The sequence below is a fragment of the Macaca nemestrina genome, chromosome 5 (genome assembly GCF_043159975.1).
Source record: "Macaca nemestrina isolate mMacNem1 chromosome 5, mMacNem.hap1, whole genome shotgun sequence".
In the NCBI taxonomy this organism is placed as follows: Eukaryota; Metazoa; Chordata; class Mammalia; order Primates; family Cercopithecidae; genus Macaca; species Macaca nemestrina.
The window spans coordinates 177454374-177476249 of record NC_092129.1 but is presented as its reverse complement, the minus strand read 5'-3'; the positions used below and the strand labels follow the sequence as shown (position 1 = coordinate 177476249).

General features: G+C 45.2%; 1 long non-coding RNA gene across 1 annotated transcript; it reads left to right on the top strand.

Annotated features, from left to right (window-relative positions):
* The first annotated feature begins 9811 nt into the window (after nucleotides 1-9811).
* Nucleotides 9812-13547, top strand: LOC139363511 (uncharacterized). The gene is made up of 2 exons (XR_011624065.1): nucleotides 9812-12378; nucleotides 12654-13547. It is a non-coding gene; the product is annotated as an uncharacterized lncRNA (long non-coding RNA).
* The last annotated feature ends 8329 nt before the right edge of the window (nucleotides 13548-21876 follow it).

Here is a 21876-nt window from a genome sequence, read left to right as displayed (position 1 = left end):
CAGACATACCCACAGAGACACAGACACACATGTGCACACACACAGACACACACACTCACATAGCACACACATACACAGAGACATGCACAGATACACACATAACACACGTATGCAGACACACATAACACATGCTCCTCCCACCCCATTGGTGGTGGCCACAGGGCTGTCCGGAGAGCAAGCAATCAGTAAGCGTTTGTTGGATACTTAGTGAAGGATGAAATGACTGAATGCACCTGTAGGTGAAATGGATGCTTCTGCTTGCAGGGCAGGCTCTAAGAGTCGAACAGGGGCATGGCAGAAGCATCGCCACAAGTGCTGACGAGGTGATGGCTTAAAACACTGCAAGCCCCATGCAGAGCGAAAACTCCTTTCAGAGGAGCTAGATGACCCGGGAACTATTGCTGTAGCCTCATTATCTGTGAATGATTGATTCCAGACAGGAATTGAAGATGAGGCAACTGAGAAAAGGAAAAGGGAAACACAGTGTGCCTGTTAAATGCCCTTGTTCACCTGGCGAGAGATGCACATGTATAGTCTCACCATCAACTATCCATGTGGGGTATATATAAAAATATAGAAGTGTACATTGTATGTGTATATATATGTGTATATGTCTGTGTATACACACATATATACACATACACACATTATGTACATTTATATCTGTATAACGGCAGTGCCTGCACTGGCTATTTCCAGGCGGCCCATATCCTGTTTTAAACTGATTTAAAATATTGCTACTGTAAACTAATATCGTGATTTGCAACCACTTAAATTCTGGGAGAATTTCCCAGGACTGTGATGAAAATCCCAGCGTCTGGTGGTTCCCTCATACCAGCTTAACCCTAATTGCCTACACTAAGTCCAATTAGCGGCAAATCAGATTCCCCTTCATTTCATCTGATGAAGTAAGCTTTGGCAGGAGCATCTGCCCACGCAAAGCAGAATGAAGAGGGAGAGAAGAACGGGGTTGCAGGGAACAGGGACATGAGTGTGGCGACCAAAGGGTGGCCACAGTCCTCCTGCCCCTGAGTCTCCATGGCTCCGTGCCCCCAGCATGCAGATTCCCTTCCCTGCACAGAGTTTTTGTAACTGAGTTTGGTGAGAATCAAATCTATCAGGTACAGTCCTAGAAACAAATAACTTGAAGTCTACTTTAAAGGCAGATTCTCCTGGTCTCTTTCTTTCCTGTGTCTCTACTCTGTGCCTCTCTCTAACACACACACACACACACACACACACACACACACACACACACGGCCCTTCTGTAAGCACACTTTCCTCTCTGTCCCCTCAGTGCCCCTGCAGGCACTGGGTGGCGGCTGCCGAGGAACCAGTAGGACTGGCACAGCCATGGCAGTGGAGCATGCGGTCCAGGGCACAGATATCAGCGGCTCTGGCTCCACAGGCAGTGCATCCTGCCAAAGCCTTCTCTCTCTGCATCTCAAGGTCACAATAATAGATTACGAAAGAGTGGAAAAGCACGGCTCAGAAAATGGGCCGTGGGGACTTTCCTCTGGGTGAGGAGGAAGAGAACAATGCCCAATGCGGCAGCAGGTCGTTTGAACTCTGCGAGGGAAGGAAATGTGGAGCGTGGGGTCCCTCCAATGCCTGGCGCCTGCAACGCCCCCCTTCAAGGGCTCTGAAAACACCAAACTTGGGACCATTGGAAAATGATTTCTCAGGTGTTCTGATGTAGAAGAGATTCCATCACAAACACTAACCTGTTTCACAAGAATCAAATATTTACTATTGTGTTTCATGGTGGCTACTTTTTAAGTCCCTTGCAAATTAAGGTAGGACAAATGTTCTCACAAAATAAACATTCTCCTGTCTTCAGAAACCACTGATAAATAGTCAGGGCCGATGAATCCTTGCCTCTCCTCAGAATAAGGGAGGGCTGTTATTTTAAAGCAGCAAATAGAACCAATCCTCAAGTGCCCTGGCGGAACAGAAGGCTGGACTGTTAAAAGTTTGTGACACTCTCAGGGATGACATTGGTTTCCAAGGGCTGCAGCAGCCATACCCAAAGAAAACATTTTATGCATGATGATGTAGTAACTATACTTCAAGTCTTGACTTAAAACATGTATAATTCAACAACAAAATTACAATTTCTCTGTAAAAGGAGCACTTTTTAAAAATCCAAGCCACTTATACCAGTTTGAAAATATTTGGGGTCTTAACTGTTTCTGAGGCTATAGCAAGTGGTTTCTCATAAAATCAGACCCAAGGGAGCTCTCTGAGAGGACCCTAGGCACTTAGATTATATTCCAGGTATAATTTATTCCAAACAGTTTAGCATAAACTATGGTCACATTATAAGAGCATACTCTGGTTGTAAAATGTCCAGGAAAGACAGAAATAGAGATGGGGTCCAAGAAACAGTTCTAGTCTCCTAGAAACCATGCCTTCTGCTCAAGCCAAGTGCTTCTCCTGATCACGTCCTCCTGGTATCTCCTAGCGGCCGCGAGCATTGGAACACAGTCTGACCAGTTCCTGAGCCACCAGGCACCTTCTCTGAACGTCTGAACTATCCGCCTCTTCCCTCAGAGCGGGCCTACAGGGACTCAGCAAGGCTGGGTGCTGGAGGGTCACTCTGTAGGCCTGGCCAGAGGGAGACCACACCACCCAAAGAAGCCACTCAACAGCCAGGGCTCCCCTGAGAGGTCACAACTGGTGACACAGGCCCTTCGCTGGGAGAGCCCAGCCCTACCCAGAACAGAAGGGCTCACTGCTCCAGCCTCCAGCCTTCAATCCCAGCTGGAGCTTTTCAGCTCTAGTTTTTCCTCCAGGTTATCTTCCCTCTGTGGCCTCCAGCGGGTCACCCTGTGATGCTGCAGTTCCCCAGTCTTTGCAAACGGGGGAGAGATGACTACTGACTTCCGCGATGATTCATGCTGGTTGTTTACAGCAGAGACGGAGGCAGTGCGGTGCCTGCACGTCTTGGAATTAGCCGAGCTGTGAGGGTGCACCGAGGCCAGCACCGGGGTTCCCGGGTATGCCAAAGCTGGAATTGTGCTGCTGCCCTGCAGAGGAGCAGGGGGAGCGGGGAGCAGGGATACAAAACCTTGCCTGTCAAGGAACGCAGTGTTCCTGGCCCTGTCTGGAACCTTCACAAAGCAGGTGGGAAGGGAAAGTGCATGGATAAGATGGACTTCCCAAAACAGCTTCTGCCAAATTAAATCAAGAATATCCAGTTCCTTCTTTTTAAATATATATGTATTAAATTATGAAATCATTTAAATATGTAGAAAAGTGCAGAAATAATAGATCAAAGGTCCAAGTACCCACTCATCAGCTTTAACATTTTGCTGTCTATACTACAGATTTTGTTATTTTCAAAAACAAAAATGCAATCAGTCAAGCAAGCACACAGCAGTTCCTGAAGGGATTTGATGTCGAGCAATTGCAATACCAAACGAGCCCACCTCCAGTTCTCTGCTGAACAGATCCGCTCATGATGTTATTTCCCTCACTCTGCCACCCCCGAGTCTCTTCTGTTGCTCTTAGGACACCGTGGCGAGAGCTCTGGAGTCCAGACTCCACTGTGGAGACCGACATGGTTCCCTGAGCTCCCTGCTTGGTCTCCTGTCCTGCCTGGTCTCAAGTCCTACCTACAAAGACTGACAGCACTGTACTAATGCAGCAGCTTCAAATCACTGAGCAAGCAGCCCACTCCTTCCCGTCTCCTCCTGAGCCCACCTTCTCTCCACGCTCCCTTATTGCAGGCTGTCCATAGGTACCATTTGGCTCCAATTCTACATCATAAGTGTTTCTATGAATACAGGCTTTGTGGAGTGTTTATTCATAGGACATTAATCCCAGAGGGGAATAAAAGCAGTGCCGTCCATGACATTATCTGTGTTAGCCTTGGATTGTCTGCTGTAAAATGCTAATTGCAGCCTCTGGAGTTGAGAAGGTGTTTGTATGAAGCCTGAACAGGGAGCAGGAGGGCAGGCAGAAGAGGCAGCCCAGCCTTCTAGGAGCCAGGGCCCTCAGAGGAGGAGGAAGGCCTGGGGCCAGGCAGCAAGTGGACATGGCACAGGGCCTGGTTCCAGAGCTGAGCCTGGGAGGGGGCCTTTGTACTGCCCAGAGGAGGGGCCACAGTGTCCCTCCAGCTACCTGGTCACTGGTTTTACCAAAGCTGGTATCCAAACATCCCAGGGGTCTCCTCAGAGCCCGGGCAGCTGAACAAACCCATGTTTTTAAAAATGAGAGTGACACCAGCCTGCCCCTCCTCCCAGTGCAGCGGGGTGTGAGGGTGTGCGGCGGGGTGTGAGTGCGCAGTGGGGAGCAGGGAGCCTAAATCCTAGTACACATGATGTATTTTGAGATTCCAAGGAGCTCCTGGATGTGCATTCAAGGGTGGCAGTGTTTCAGGAGGGGCAGATAGACGTGCAGGCAGCCACACCCTTTCCCCTCCACCCTCCCCCAGCAATTTGTTCCTTCTCAAGTTTGAGACACGCGAGTCTTGCATCTGTGTCTCTGGAGCCGCCTACACAAACCAGCGCAGAGATCACAGGGCTGGGACTGGCTGGCGACAGTTCACTCCCTCAACTCCAGAGGAGGAAATGGAGCCAGAGGTCGTAAAACGATGATAGAATCGAAAACAAGACCATTTCTTTCTGCACCCCACACCCTTTTTACTTTCACACATGCACACACACATACCCCACATGCACACTCACACCCATGTCCAGGATGGCCGGACAGAGCCCCTCCCAGTCCTGCCATTCATTTTGCATACATGCTTGGCTGGCTAGTGGGCAGGATTATGTTTGACAAAACCTCCTTTTAATCAATCTGATGCTTGCCAACCTAGGAGCTGACAACCGTGCAAAGCACCGGGCCATGGGGCAGTGTTCCATTTTGTTTCCTCTGGATAGCTGGCAAGATGGAGTCCCTCGGAGGTGAGAGGATGGTTTCTAGAAGCACGGGAATTCTCAGTAGTGGATTAAACTGCAGTGCAGACCGTCTGCATCCCCAGTGGAGAGTCAGAGGCCGGGGAGGATGCTGAGCATTCCAAGCAAGCACTCTTCCAGAAACCTGCCAGCTTCCCCACAGCAGCCAGGGTGACGATGGGAAGAGCTGCTGCAGTCCTCGCCTTCAGCCCGTCCTGGAGCCTGCCCAGCACAGCCAGCCGACTTCCCAGAGAGCAGGGGCTGGGGCACGGGAGGGGACCCAGTCCCCTCAGACTTCAAAACAGATAACCACCTTACAGATAGGCCCATGAAATACGCTTGAAAGGGATGAATAAGGAAGGAAGAAAGGGAGGGAGGGAGAGAGGGAGGGAGGGCGGAAGGGAGAGAGGGAGGGAAGAAGAGAGAAAAGAAGGAAGGAAGGAAGGAAGGAAGGAAGGAAGGAAGGAAGGAAGGAAGGAAGGAAGGAAGGAAGGAAGGAAGGAAGGAAGGAAGGAGTCTCTCAACAGCTAAGCTATGTAAGAAGGACCATGCTAGGAAGTCTATGTTTTTTTACAATGATAAGGATGCCAGTTTGTCTGGGACTTTGCTCATCAAGCCCTACTCATACCCCCATAAAATCCCTTGCCTTCTCCATTGCCAGTTCTTAAGGACTTTATTTTTTCACTCAGACATTAGCCATTCATGAACCTTACAAGGTGTGTTCTGAATTCTACCTTAGCTACTAAACCATACCTGAAGATACCGACTCAGGAGCCAGATCAGTCTAGTCTTATCCTGACTGTCCTGACACTGGGCTGTGACCAAGTCTCTCTCAGCCTGTGGAGGGAAAGGTGCCTGGAAGTCAGGCAGCCCCACCTGGCTACAGACACCACACAGGCTGTGCCATAGTGGGATATTGTGATTTATAATAAGAAATATGGATTTTGGCCTGTGTCCCTGGTTTCTGGCACAGAACTCCTAAAAGACAAACAAACAAACCAGCAAACAAAACTTTGTAATTTCCTGAGCAGTAGGAGAACATCTTTTGTTCTAGCGTTTGGTCTTTGACATGGTTCTCAACATGGAGCTCCTAAATCCCTTGGAATTTCCTGGGTGATAGGAGTGCTTTTGTTCTAATGAGGCGGCCCTTGGTGTGCTCCTGAGTCAGGGCTGGTCACCAGCAAGACCAAGCTATGATTAGACGCTTGGAACTTTCAATCCCAACTCTCATCCTTTGGGGAGACTGAGGGGCTGGAGATGGAGTTAATCATTGACCATTCCTACATGATGAAGCCTCCATAAAAATTTCTGAACTATGGGGCTCGGGGAGCTTCCGGGTTGATGAATAAGAACACACGTATGTGCCAGAAGGGCGGCACACCTGAGAGGGCATGGAAGCTGCTCACCGCTCCCCCATACCTTGCCTTCCATCTGGCAGTTCCTGAGCTGTATCCTTTTATAATAAATGGGTTAAAGTAAGCAAAGGCTTGCCCTGAGTGCTATGAGCCATTCTGGCAAATGATTGAACCTGAGAAGGAGGTTTTGGGAGCCTCAGATTTGCAGCCAAGTTGGACAGAAGTTGTGTGTAACCTGGGCCCTACTACCTACAATTGCACAGGAAGTAGGGGGCAGTCTTGTGGGACTAAGCCATTAATCTGTGGGATCTGACACTATCTCCAGGTAGATGGTGTCAGAATTGACACCAACTGGGTGGCAGAGAACTGGGCAATGTGCAAAAAACCCACATATCTGGTCACAGAAGTGATTTGTGTGGTCAGAGAGAGTATAGAGAAGGAAAAACAGTCGGTGTTTCCTGTCTTACTGACGGTCATCAAGGTTTCACCCCATGGCCTTTGGGGACTTGGAGTTGAAAGAACAACCATCCGGCATCCTTGAGGCTATCTTCCCACTAAACATTATTTAAAGCAGTACATCCAATATGGCAGCCACTAGCAACACGTACCCACTGAGCACTTCACACGTGGCCATTAGGATGTACTGAAAGTACAAAAAAAAAATTCACTGGATTTTGAAGACAGTGTAAAAAAAGAAGGCAAACTATATCATTAATAATTTTTTAGCATTGATTATATGTTGAACTGATAATATTCTGATTTTATGGGCTAAATGTCATGTAGTATAAAATTATATTCACCTTTTTTATTATCATAAAATACAAATATCATAAAATTTACCTTTTCTTTTTCTTTTCTTTTTTTGAGACAGTCTTGCTCTGTCGCCCAGACTGGAGTGCAGTGGCATGATCTCAGTTCACTGCAACCTCTGCCTCCCTGGTTCAAGTGATTTTCCTGCCTCAGCCTCCTGGGTAGATGGGACTACAGGTGCCCACCACCATGCCTGGCTAATTTTTGCATTTTTGGTAGGGACAGGGTTTCACCCTGTTGGCCAGGCTGGTCTCCAACCCCCAACCTCGTGATCCACCCACCTCGGCCTCCCAAAGTGCTGGGATTACAGGCGTGAGCCACCGCATCCGGCCAAAATTTACCATTTTAATCATTTTAAGTGTGCAGTTCAGTAGTGTTAGGTACATCCACATTATTATGCTACCATGACCACCATTCATATCCAGAACTTCTTCATCATCCAGAACTGAAACTCTATGTTCGTTAAACAATAACTCTTCATTCTACTTTCGGTCTCTATAAATTTGACTCCTCTAGGTAATTCATGTAAGTGGAATCATAAATACTTGTCCTATTGTGACTGGCTTATTTCACTGAACATTATGTCTTCAGGTTCATCCATGGTGGAGCATGTGTCAGAATGTCCTTTTTTTTTTCTTTTAAAGCTGAATAATATTCCTTTTCTGTATAGACCACATTTTGTTTATCCATTCATCTGTTGTTGGACACTTGGGTGGCTTCCACTACAGGCGGTTATCATGCAGAATGCTGCCATGAGTACAGTGTGCAGATGTCTGTTTGAGTCCTAGCTTTCATTTCTTTTATTTCTTTCTTTTTTATTTTTTTATTTTTGAGACGGAGTCTCACTCTGTCGCCCAGGCTGGAGTGCAGTGGCGCCATCTCGGCTCACTGCAAGCTCCGCCTCCCGGGTTCAAGCGATTCTCCTGCCTCAGCCTCACAAGTAGCTGGGATTACAGGCGCCCGCCATCATGCCCAGCTAATTTTTGTGTTTTTAATAAAAACTGAATTTCACCATGTTGGCTGACTGGTCTCGAACTCCTGACCTTGTGATCTGCCCGCCTCAGCCTCCCAAAGTGCTGGGATTACAGGCATGAGCCACCGCGCCCAGCCCTAGCTTTCATTTCTTTTGGGTATATACCCCAAAGAAGGAAGGAATTGCTAAATTTTATGTTAATTCCATGTTTAATATTTTGAAAAACCACCATCCTGTTTGCCACAGCAGCTGCACCATGTTACATTCCCATCGACAGTGCACAAGGGTTCCAATTTGTCCACATCCTCACGAACGCTACTTTCTGTTATTTATTTTTAAGCTTTTCATAGAAACCATTCTAATGGGTATGAAGCGGTATTTCGTTAGGTATTGATTTGCATTTTCTTAATGATTAGTGATGGATCGAGTGTCTTCTCATGTGAGTAGTGACTATTTGTATATCTTGTATGGAGAACCACCTGTTTCCTTTTACTTTTTTTGTTTTTAAGGTGGCTACCAGAAAATTTAAAGTTACATGTATGACTCACAATGTATTTCTACTAGAGAGCTCTAGTCTAGAGCGAATGAAGGTACAGCTCCTACCATACGGAGTGTTTTAGCAATGGAAGGAATCCTGTTATTCAGAATGTGGCAAATGCAGTTCCAATTAATTATCTCTGAGTTTCTTTCCAAGAATAATATTTTATGATCTCTTTCTCTCTCTGCTCTAAGGACTTAACCTAGTGCTTTCACGTCAAAGGAGAAAAAAGGAGTCATTCCCCCATACAACGTGGAAGACCCAAAGGTTCAGAGGACCCATCATCTGTGTAGAGTGGATGGGCTCTTCTGACTGGGGGGTGTCTCGGCTCCAGAGCTCACCACTGTCCTGTACCTGGGGAAGAAGCATCCATGCATATAAATTAGGCTGATAAAAGTTTGCACCTTCTGACGTTCCAAGGGAGGGATGAGATACCATCAGAATCAAGTCCCTTGGGCTGGGCACGGTGGCTCAGGCCTGCAATCTCAGCCCTTTGGGAGGCCGAGGCAGGGATCACCTGAGGCCAGGAGTTCGAAATCCAGCCTGGCCAACATGGTGAAATCCCATCTTTACTAAAAATACAAGAACTAGCTGGGTGTGGTGGGCGGGCACCTATAATCCCAGCTACTTGGGAGGGTGAGGCAGGAAAATCACTTGATCCGGGAGGCAGAGGTTGCAGTAAGCCAAGATCACACCACTGCACTCCAGCCTGGATGACAAGAGCGAAACTCCGTCTCAAACAAAAAGAAAAATCTAGTCCCTTGGTCTTAGGGGCAGAGACTACAAGTTTATTCCGCTGAGATAAATGCATTTCTTGATGCTACAAGCCATCCTACCCACAGAGGCTGCTTCTAACAGTTTCCTGGGAGTCTGTCTCATGCTACATTTAGTAGAAGAAAGTTGTCATCGTTTTCCACCATTGAACAGTTACAAGACTGGGGTAGGCTCCAAAGTTACTTTTCATACGTTTTCTTATTTCCTCTGAGGAAACAGCATCACCAGCCCAGATTTCCTTCCTTTTATCTTATTTAGAATCTCACAGAGGCATGACCCACCATTGGGATTGAGCTTGGCATTTACAGAAGACCCGCAAATGCTGTGGCCTAGAACTTCATTTCAAAGGTAAAAAGAAGAAAAAGAAGAAATTTTGTGGAAAAAGCAAGAACTATCATGATGTCTGTCACTTTTTCTTTCTTTTTTCTTTTTTTTTTTTTTTTGAGACAGAGTTTTGCTCTATAAGGCTGAAGTACAATGGCACGGTCTCTGCTCACTGCAACCTCTGCCTCCCAGGCTCAAGCGATTCTCCTGCCTCAGCCTCCCAAATAGCTGGACTATAGGCGCACCACCACACCTGGCTAATTTTTTTGTATTTTTAGCAGAGACGGAGTTTCACCATGTTGACCAGGCTAGTCTCGAACTCCTGACCTCAGGTGATCCCTCGGCCTTGGCCTCCCGAAGTGCTGGGATTACAGGTATGAGCCACCATGCCTGGCTGCCACTTTTTCTTTCTAAGAGGAATACATTTATAGCAGACCAGCCCTTGCAATAGCTGTTAATATGGCTTGAAAAGAAAATGAGGACAATATTTTAATGCCAGATAAAAAAGTAGAAACCAGGCAAAACTATGATCTGGTCACCTATATGAAAAGATAATGCAAAGAGTAATACTAGGTAGAATATATTTGAATGCATTGGAGGAAAATGCTCTGTAAAAATAGACTTTATAGTTTATGTATAAAATATAGCTTATAGAAATGTTCTTTGCTGGCCGGGTGCAGTGGCTCATGCCTGTATTCCCAGCACTTTGGGATGGACCAGCCTGGGCAACATGATGAAACCCTGTCTCCACTAAAAACACAAAAAATTAGCCAGGTGTGGAGGTGGGGTCCTGTAATCCCAACTACTCGGGAGGCTGATACAGAAGAATCACTTGAACCTGGGAGGCAAAGGTTGCAGTGAATCAAGATTGTGCCACTGCACTCCTGCCTGGGCGACAGAGTGAGACTCTGTCTCAAAAAAAAAAAAAAAAAAAAAAAAAAAAAAAAAAAAAGAGAAAGAAAGAAAGAAAAGAAAAGAAACATTCTGCTATCTAGATTCATACAAATACAGGGGACTTGATATCTTGGAAATAATAGTGACTCATGCCTTGATAAATCCTTTTATACCCTAAATTTTTGACCCTGTAGTAGAATCATCTAATTTCCCTGTAAAAGAACCATTGAATTTCCCCATAATAGAATCATCTAATCTCCCTAATGTCAGTGTCCTCATCTGCAGAATTAAAGATATAATTTGCCCTACAAGATTTGGGGGATTTTTGTAAGAACCTATTGAAATAATAGATGTACAAACATTCTAAAAAGTTAGACGTAAAATAAAAATGATTTTATAACAGGAATATGGTTCATTATACTAGATTTCCTATCACAGTGACTGAGAAAACACTGATATTCATGGGAAGAAATGAGAACCTGTACCAGCACTGTTGAAGACTGAAACAATATGGGATTTCCATCCATCCCACCAATTTACTTGGATCATCTTTTTAGGAGGCTTACAGGGAAGTTGTGGTGTTCTGTGCATCATATAGTTTATATTTAATATACAGAAACTTTTCTTTAAGGAACCCGAGGCTGGGCGCAGTGAGTCACACCTGAAATCTTAGGACTTTTGGGAGGCCGGCGCAGGCAGATTGCTTGTCCAGGAGTTTGAGACCAGCCTGGGCAACAGAGCAAAACCTCATCTCTACAAAAAATACAAAAATTAGCCAGATGTGGCATGGTATGTGCCTGTAGTCGCAGCTACTAGGGAGGCTAAGGCGGGAGAACCACCTGAGCTCAGGGAGGTTGAGGCTGCAGTGAGCTGTGATTGCACCACTGCACTCCAGCCTGTGTGACAGAGTGATACCCTGTTTCTAAAAAATAAAGTAAAGTAACCTGAGTGAGGGTGGGAGAGAGTTAACCAAAGAAAACTGAAAATAATACTAGAACCTTCGCTATTACGGGCAGAAAGTTTCCTGCAAGCAGCAGCCAAGTTCCCAGAGAGGAAAAAAGTGTGTGTCTGTGTGTGTGTGTTTAGCTTCAAAATCACAAAACACTTAGGTACTATGTTTTATTTCTCCAATCTTCCTTCTTTCCAAAAAAAAGAAAGAAAAAGAAAATGAATGCAAGGAGCAGAGGTCTCAGAAATCTTCAGGCAGTCCTGCCTGAATTGCTAAAGCAAGGAAGCTGAGGGCCTTGCAGCCCATTCCTCTAGTACCTATGGCGTCTGGGGCCTGCAGCAGGTGTGGCGGTGACGCGGGTTATTTGTTTTCCAGGGTCAGGTTGGCACATTTCTAGCCCAGGGCTCTGGGTAAATGTTTAGATTTCATTTTCTGTCTGGTGTTCAACTCCTGGGCGTCAAAGGCAGGCCCCTGCATGCTGCTGCCCTCCTACGTCCTTTGTCTCCTCCCAGGGGCTGGTGGGAATTCAAGAGGTGAGAGGAAAAGGGAGGGGAGGGAGTGGACGCTTTGCTGCGGTTCCAGCTCTCCCCAAGAGCCGCTTTCAAGGCACAGCATCCCCCTCTCCCTCGCCCTCTCTAGGGAGGGCTTGCAGCGCCCCAGTACTGGGAATGGGGCTTGTTTACACAGCTCATTATTCGCTCTTTGCAGTTGCTATAGCAACCACCAGGGGTCAGTTTATAGAAGGAGAGGAAGTTCACTTTTGGGGAGTTAACCTTCCAGCTCCTGTGCGAAGCGCAGCTGAAAACAAAAGCCCCAGACACCCATGGAGGAAACACATCGAAAAGCTTCCTATGAACGTAAGCATCCTTTAGGGCAAAAAACCACTCAGAGACGCCACGTTTCTCCCTTGCTGAGAGTCTCCAGATCAGCTGACGGCAGAATGAAGGTCTTACCACCGCACCGGGCAGGCTTTCCTCTCGCCCCCATCCTCTCACTACTTTGCCCTGTTGGTAGTTAAGATGACAAGGGCATCTAAGTTCATTTAAAGTGATAAGTTTCATTAATATTACGTATTAACGGAGGACCGGAAAGATCTCTGTGAACTGGTACGATTCCCATCTTCCTCCTGAAGGGAGAGGCAGCACCCCATCAGAGCAGCGCACCCATCTCGAGATCCACACCCACCAGAGAGGAGCGGCGCTGCTTCTGTAGAGCTTGCAGGGAAGACCCCCAGGACGCCTGGCCAGTGAAGAGTGTCCAGCACTAACCAGCTTAGCTAACCCGATTCAGCAAACAAATAATACAGATGCCCAGTTAAATCTGACCTGCAGAAAAACAAGGAATTTTTGTGTAAGTCTTCCATGCAGCATCTGGACCATATATACAGTAAGTCGATAGAACCTAACATAAGCCAGTCCTTGCCCTCCTCCTCACTGGCCACCATCACCTCCAAAAGAGTTTAGTAGATAATTTCTCTTTTATAAGCAAATAAAGTGCCAGCTTACTGTTCAGGATGATCTAGGCCTTGGACTATCAGGCTGATCATGAAAAAAATGAAAGGGAGTGATTTACATATATGCAAATCATAAACCAGAGGCTAGGCTAGCCACAGACAGCCACTCATCTTCCCTCAGATCTAAACACCAGCATGAGTTACTTGATTGGTAAATGCAATAGAACTCATTTTGTGAATTATCTAAAATCCATAAAGGGTAATGATTTCTATTTGTTTGAAAGGAAAAACATTTTTACTGTGTATGTGTTTAAAGGAATAGACCAAATTTGTTTCTGAGCGCTACACATGTACAGGGGAGACAGTGATATTTGCATTTATCAAAGTCACACTCTTCCCAGCATTTCTTTTGCTAAGGTTTTACCGCTTCTTCATCAAGAAGGCTGGCTCAGTGAAAGTTTTACTGAATTTTGTAGAAATTCTGGAAAACCTAGACCATTAGTTGTAATGCTGTGCTGACCCTAAATCCACGAACCCAAAACTTAAGGCAAAAAAAAAAAAAAAAATTAAGAAGCATAAACTTTTATGAAAACAAAGCAAATAGCAGCTGTAGTATGTTCCATCAGGTCCCCACCAACTCAGACTGCAGACTCCCACAGCTCTGATCCAAAACAGGGAATTAAAGGAAAACTGTCAAGCTAAACATTATCAACAATAAAAATATTCTCACCTGTTGCTAACTCTAAAAATCTCAATATAGATTTCACAGAGAAAAAAAAAAAGTGTTAGTTTTAGAAGCTGATCCTTCTAAAGCCCAGAACAGTGAGTTCTAATTTTGTCTCTTCAATGTCTGGTTGTGACCTCCGTGGAAGTCTGTGGACAGTTCTGACTTGGTCTCCCTGTGGGCAAAATGCAGATACTGAATTATACGTGTTCTTTGCCTAATCAAGAGTGTATAATAAGAATGTCTATACCTATACTCTGAGCTCTTCAGACAAAAGGCAGGAAGTAGAAATGTGATTATTTGTGCTGTTCACTTTTTAAACAAGCAACTTGATTTAGAAGTTGAAATCAGTTTAGTTGTTTGGTTTGGTTTGATTTAAAGCACTTTGAAATAACTTCATTTTGGAAACCCTATTTTCATTTATTTAAACCAATAGTCCTCTGCTTTTTTTCTTAATCATTTGTTAATAAACCCTACATTTGAAGCTCAAGCATTCAGACAGTGTGTCTTTAACACCATTCAACAGCTGTTAAATGGGATAATCACCTGTTTATCCTCATGTCACTAATTCAAATGCTAATTGCACTCTAGGTTTGGTTTATTCCCTCACTGGAGCCAGACCAGGTGTGCAGCACTCTGGAAGCATGCTGCAATGTCATGGAACTCCAGAGATTGATTATATTTTCAGTGGCACAGATAAAACAGGGCAACACACATGCACACACGCTCACACACATGCACCCTTGCACAAAAATGAATGAACATGTTGCCCGTAACTGTGAAAATTAGAAATGACCTAAATGTCAGATCACAGGGAAATAAACCAAAGGAAACAACCATGGCATGTAGTATTATGCAATCATTAAAAGAATGTTTATGCATATGGTCAAATAACATGTAAAAAATAGCTATGTTGAGTGAAAAAGGTAGTATGTAAAACTATTGTATGTAAACAATATGGAAAAATATTTTGCACAGAAAAAGACCAAAAATACGATATGCTGGCAACTAAAATAAATCCATTTTTAGAGTACTGATTAAAAGCAAGGACAATCCTAGGAGCCTGGGATACATGAGAAGTTCCTGCTTTTTGCATTCTGGAAGAGAAAGACAAAATGTAGGTACAGAACTCATCAATAAGAGATATTTGTAGAGTGATGATCTTAAGAAGAAAATTTACAAAGGGCTATGAGGTAAAGGGTCTGCTTTAGTTTGGGCGCTGAGGGAAGAACTCTCACAGGAAATGCAAACAATGAGAAGCCCCAAGATAGGAGTGGGCTTGGCATGGTGGAGGAATGGGCACAGGTTGGAGTGCAGTGAGCTGGGAGAGTGTGGTAGAAGGTGTGTTTGGAGAGGCCCCGGGCAGAAGCAAGGGACAGGTGCAAGGGTGGAGGGAGAGACCAGAGTACCCCGCTGGGACCAGGTGTGCGGGATGGAGCATGGGCTAGGGTGGCAACCGTGGAGATGGATTCAGGACATTTTTTGAGGGTAGAACTGGCAAGAATTGCTGATGAACCAGATTTGGGGTGGAGGAGAGATGGGAATACTGAATCAAAAGAGAAGAATCTCATAGGACTCCTAGATTTTTGGCCTCAACAACTGAATCTATTGTAGTTCCACTCATCAAGCTGAATAGGACTCGTGTAGGAACAGGTTTGTGGTGGAAACTTTTTTTATTATACTTTAAGTTCTAGGGTACATGTGCACAATGTGCAGGTTTGATACATAGGTATACATGTGCCATGTTGGTGTGCTGCACCCATCAACTCATCATTTACATTAGGCATTTCTCCTAACGCTATCCTTCCCCCAGTCCCCACCCACCGAACAGGCCCCGGTGTGTGATGTTCCCTGCCCTGTGTCCATGTGTTCTCATTGTTCAATTCCCACCTATGAGTGAGAACATGCAGTGTGTGGTGGAAAATTAAGAGTTCTGTTTAGGCCATTTTATGTTTGAAATGCCTGTTAGATATCCCAGTGAGGATGTCAAGCAAGGAGTCAAGAGGCTCTGAAGTCTGCCTATCAGGGAAGCATCAGGGCTGGAAATATTTTGGAAGTTATTTGCATGTTGATGGCTTTTAAAGCAAGGGATAGTGTGGAACAACATAGACCACATAGAGAAGAAAGGCATCCCACAACGGAACTAGAGACTGGGCTCAGGAGAAAGAGCCAGTAAAGAAATGACAGCAGACACAGTGGCTCACACCTGTAATCCCAGTGCTTTGGGAGGCTGAGGCATGAGGATCACTAGAGATTGGGAGTTGAAGACCACCCTGGGCAACATAGCAATATCCTGTCCCTACACAGAATTTTTTTTAATTAGCACGACATGATGGCATGTGCCTGGAATTCTAGCTACTTGAGAGGCTAAAGTGGGAGAATCATTTGAGCCCAGATGGTTGAGACTGCAGTGAGCCAAGATCACACCACTGAACTCCAACCTGGATAACAGAGTGAAAATCTGTCTCTAAAAGAAAAAAGAGAAAGATAAAGAGAGAGAAAAAGGAAGGGAGAGAGAGAGGGAGGGTGGAAAGGAGGGAAGGAGAGAGGGAGGGAGGGAGGGAGCGAGGGAGGACGGAAGGAAGGACGGAAGGAAGGAGGGAGGGAGGGAGGGAGGGAGGGAGAGAAGGGAAGGGAGATAATGAGTTAGAAGGAAAGCTAGGGGAGTATGGCATGCCAAAACCAAGAGAAAAAAATTTTAAGACAAAAGAAAATAGCAGTGGTATAAATGCTGCTGAAAGTTTGAGAAATAGTGAGAAGTTACTATGGTTTGTTTATTTGTCCCCTCCAAATCTCATGCTGAAACTTATCCCCAGTGTTGGAGGTGGGGCCTAGTGGGAAGTGTTTGGGTCTTGATGTGAACGCCTCATTAATGCCCCCCTTGGGGTGAAGGAGTTCTCACTCTATTTGTTCTGGAGAGAGCTGGCTGTTGGAAAGAGCCTGGCACCTCCCCTCTCTTGCTTCCTCATGTGCCATGTGATCTCTGCACATTCCCCTCCCATTCACCTTCCACCATGAGTGGAAGAAGCCTGATGCCCACAGCTGATGCCCAATCTTGAACTTTTCCAGCTCTTAGAATTGTGAGCCAAATAAACCTTCTTTCTTTATAAATTACTCAGCCTCATGTATTCCTTTATAGTAACACAAAACAGACTAAGACAGACGCTTCCTCTGGTTTTGGCAACACGATGACCCTTACCAGATCAGGTTCAGTGGAGTGGTAAGAGTGAAAAGAATGGGAAGGGAGGCAGTGGGTTCAGTGACCACAGATGACACACATGAATGACCCTTGGAGCAGATCAGAGAAATAGGCCAGAGCTAGAGCTGTGCCAGCTGGGTCAAGGGAGGATTATTTTAGGGAATGATTTCAGAGCACACTTGAATATTGGTAAGAATGATCTAGTAGAAAGGATAAAAGAGATAGTGGAGGAAAGAGAGAAAAAGAAGAAAAAGAGATTACTGAAAAGCAAGCAGGATGGAATCCAGAGAAGGTAGGATTTGACCTTGATAGAAGCAAGGAAATTTCATCCATCATAACAGAAGAAAAGACCAGAAAGAACTGGCATAGATGTGGGTAGACCAGGAGATCTGGAGGGAACGAGGGAAGGGGGTTCCTTCTGATTGTTTCCGTTTTCTTGATGCATCCTAAAACAACATTGACATGGTTTGTGTCTGTGCCCCTACCAAATCTCATGTTGAGTTCCAGTTCCCAATGTTGGAGGTGGGGCCTGGTGGGAGGTGTTTGGGTGATGCGGGCAGATCCCTCATGGCATGGCGCTGTCCTCACAATAGTGAATGAGTCCTCACAAGATTTGGTTGTTGTAAAGTGTGACACCTCCCACCCCAACTCTCTCTCTTGCTCTGGCTCCTGCCATGTGAGACACCTGCTCCCCTTCACCTTCCGCCATGATTGGAGGCTTCTTGAGGCCCTTAGCAGGAGCCAACCCAAGGACCAAGCACAGTTGTGTTCCAATAAAACTTTATTTATAGGCTGGGCAAGGTGGCTCACGCCTGTAATCCCAGCACTTTGGGAGCCTGAGGTGGGCGGATCACGAGGTCAGGAGTTCAAGACCAGCCTGGTCAGTATGGTGAAACCCTGTCTCTACTAAAAATACAAAAAATTAGCCGGCATGCTTGAACCTGGCAGGCAGAGTTTGCAGTGAGCCAAGATTGCGCCACTGTACTCCAGCCTGGGAGACAGAGCGAGACTCCATCTAAAAAATAAAAATAAAAAAACTTTATTTATAAACACTAAAATTCAAATTTCAGATGATTTCTATCTTCATAAAATATTCTTCTTTTGATTTTTTTCCAACCATTTAAAAGTAGGAAAACTCTTCTTAGTTCATGAGCCTCATACACACAGGTGGCCCACAGGCCGTCATTTGCTGACCTTTGTGTTAGAGGAAAACGTGCGGTTCTTTTTCATGACAGACTGGGAAGTGAGTGAAGGCCTGGGCCCAGGCACACCTCTCTTGGACAGCGTGAGGTGGTGTGGCCATAGAGGTGCAGGGTCTTCTGAGCCGTGTCAGAAACAGTTAGGGCTTCTTATCTCCTGCTAGCAGAGATTTATGTCTTATTTCAACTTGTATTTTCCAACTTTTCTTTCAAAATGCTGTATTAATTCTGGCATTTAAAGGTTCCACATATCTTGCAGCAGAGAGAAACAATTAGTCCTGTACAAGTGACCATGTGCACCTCCAGTGCTGACTCAGGAGCTGACAAGAACCCAAGCCTCGCTGAGGTTTGAGTGCCAGCGTTGCAACCTTAGCCGTCTTCAGGTTGTGAAGTTCATTCCAGTCATACTGAAATTTCAAGACAGTTAATCTATAGCTATTTTAGATTAGGCATATTTTACTAATTGAATTGAGAATACCAACATCATAAATTGTTTTTAACATTCTAATTTACTCTCAGATTTTTTTAAAACTACTAAATTATTTTTAAATCCTGTGTATCTTCATGTGTAAGAGAGAATATGAAAACAGTTTTAAATAAATGAATAGAACCGAAAACTAGAGAAAATTCAGACAGAGAAAGCATGGAGAATATAATTTCCTGTTAAGAACAAAGGAGGTGATAACAAAGGTAATTTAATTATAAGACCAAGATGAATTTAACATAATGTTCAAATGTTCATTGATGACTCATTCCAAGAATTTTAAAATTTAAAATAAATAAATTAAATGTTTTTTTGTCCGGGGGATGGAGTCTTCCTCTCTTTTCCAGGCTGGAGTGCAGTGGCACAATCTTGGCTCACTGCAACCTCCGCCTCCCGGGTTCAAGCAATTCTCCTGCCTCAGCCTCCCACGTAGCTGGAGTTACCGGCACACACCAACCATCACACCCACCTAATTTTTGTATTTTTAAAGTAGATACGGAGTTTCACCATGTTGACCAGGCTGGTCTTGAACTCCTGACCTCAAGTGACCTACCCGCCTTGGCCTCCCAAAGTGCTGGGTTTGCAGGCATGAGCCACTATGCCCAGCCAATAAATTAATTTTTTTAACCAATGTAAACTCTCTAATTTTTAAAAATATAGAATACTGTTGTTTTGTTTTGTTTTGCTTTGTTTTCAGGCACATGTCCATGTTTTACTTTCCAGATCTGCCTCCCTAAACCAAACACCTCCCAGCAGACCCTCCCACCCACCTCCAACATTGGGAATTACAATTCAACATGAGATTTGGTAGGGACACAGGCATGAAACATATAAATGTTGTTTTAGGATGGGATGCATCAAGAAAATGGAAACAATTAGAAACAATCAGAAACAGTCAGAAAGGAACCCCTTTCCCTTGTTCCTTCCAGATAAATTATTAGAGTGGCACAGTATTTTTTTTTTTTTTTCCCGAGATGAAGTTTTGCTCTTGTCACCCAGGCTGGAGTGTAATGGCTCGATCTCCACTCACTGCAACTTATGCCTCCTGGGTTCAAGCAATTCTCCTGCCTTAGCCTCCCGAGTAGCTGAAATTACAGGCATGCGCCACCACGCCTAGCTAATTTTGTATTTTTGGTAGAGATGGGGTTTCACCACGTCGGCCAGGCTGGTCTTGAACTCCCTGACCTCAGGTGATCCGCCTGCCTTGGCCTCCCAAAGCTCTGGGATTATAGGCATGAGCTACCGTGCCTGACCAGTGTTTTTTTAAATTCACTTTAAAATGGACACAACTGGCTTATGCTTATTTCAGGGACTCACAGATCTACCTACAGGGTGTATGTTTCAATCAAGCATCTCTAGCGCATCCACCTCTATTCATAGCTTTGCCAAGGGTTGTGGAGAACCAAAAGCACAAATTTTGCAAAAGGCCGTCTAGGGTATCACTCATGGTTACTTGCTGGTTGTGTGACTTGGGCAATCTATTTACCTTTCTGAGCCTCAGATTTATTCCTACAACAGGGAAAATATAATACTTAGCACTTGGAATTGCCAGGGGATTAAGAATAACATATAAAAGCTCCTAGAGAGTCCCTGGGAGACAGGTAAACTCTTACCAGGTGTCGGGACTCTTGTCTTAGCTCCCAAGCTAAATGTAGCCAGCGCTCTAAGAGCCTCTGTACACTGACGCAAAAGGGACAAAGCAGAGTGCTTGGCACATAGTCAGCACTCAATACACGTTTGGAGGCTGATGAGTTAATTAACTGGCTAATTAATTAATGTAACCAAGGGCCTTCCATAAAAGAACAACAAAATCACAATGCTTTATTTCTATGGAGGTTTTACAGTCTCTCCAATGAGTGAGTCATGTCTAGAGGGCCACTATTGCACAAGGAGGGATGGAAGCTAAACAGGATGGCATTATGAGTTGAGGGCATGGATGTTTCTCTCTTCATTTTCAACCAATTTGTTCTTTCACCCTACTTGCTTTCAATCAGTGCTCTAGACTTGTTTTATTGGCTCCCAGCCAAGGTCTCTAAGAAGGGTAGAGAGTCCTGGCCAGGCGAGGTGGCTCATGCCTGTAATCCCATCATTTTGGGAGGCCGAGGTGGGTGGATCATGAGGTCAGGAGATCGAGACTATCCTGGCCAACGTGGTGAAACCCTGTCTCTACTAAAATACAAAAAAATTAGCTGGGCATGATGGTGCGTGCCTGCTGTCGCAGCTCCTAAGGAGGCTGAGGCAGGTGAATCCTTTGAACCCAGGAGGCAGAGGTTGTAGTGAGCCAAGCTCGCACCACCGCACTCCAGCCTGGCGACAGAGTGAGACTCCCTCTCAAAAAAAAAAAAAAAGATGAAGAAGAAGGGAGAAGGATAGGTAGTCCTACACACCACAGGGCTCCCACCACCATCCTCCTACCTTTCCTCCCTTCTTTCTACCGCCATCCACCCAGGGTATTAGATGACTTGGATTGGGCAATGAGTTCCAAAGCTTGTCAATGAGACTCTCAAAGTTTTGAACTGAGCTATGCAGACACCACTGGCAGATGCAATGAACTCGATAGCCAATAAAGGTAGCATTGGAAAATCAAGCTTGGTGGCATTATTGAGCTACACTCAAAGTGAGTAAACAAAGGAAGTCAGTTGAGAGAAAAAACAAGAGCAGATGTGTAAGGAAAAGCAAAAATGAGAGGCCATGTAGCCTGCGAGAGGCCACTGGAAAGGACAGCTGCCATGGGGTCCAGTCGATGAGGGTCCTGCTCTTGGCTTCTGCGCTCCAGAGGCCCTAAGCATTCATGCCTGCTGAGTGTCCTCTCCATTGGCCAGTGACATTAATCTGTGATACTGCTGCCTGGGTCAACAGGGCAATCTGTAGCGTGAAATGGAAAATTCTCTGCAACCTTATCTGGCCCATAGGAAGCCTTGCCATTAACTATCTAAGGTGCACTATCAGGCAACAAGGCGGGAGAGCACAAGTAGGGTTAACTCTCCAGATCCTAATTCCCAACGCTTTCCACCTGTCTTATAAAGTGAAAGCCCAAACCTCAAGGTAGTCTAGAAAATGCAGCTAGAATTGTGTGCTTTCCTGAGTTTTAAACTAGCTGCTTCTGTGTGTGTGTGTGTGTGTGTGTATTGCACACTCACAGCTGAATTGTAATTTATTCTCATTTGATTTCTTGATGTCAGTCTGTAGCACCCCAAACCTGAATCATGGTGCCTATGCTATCCTTTTCTCACAACTCACCCTCTCTGTGTGAATTTGATTTTCAAATCCACTAGTGTTTTGAAATGTCTGAATTA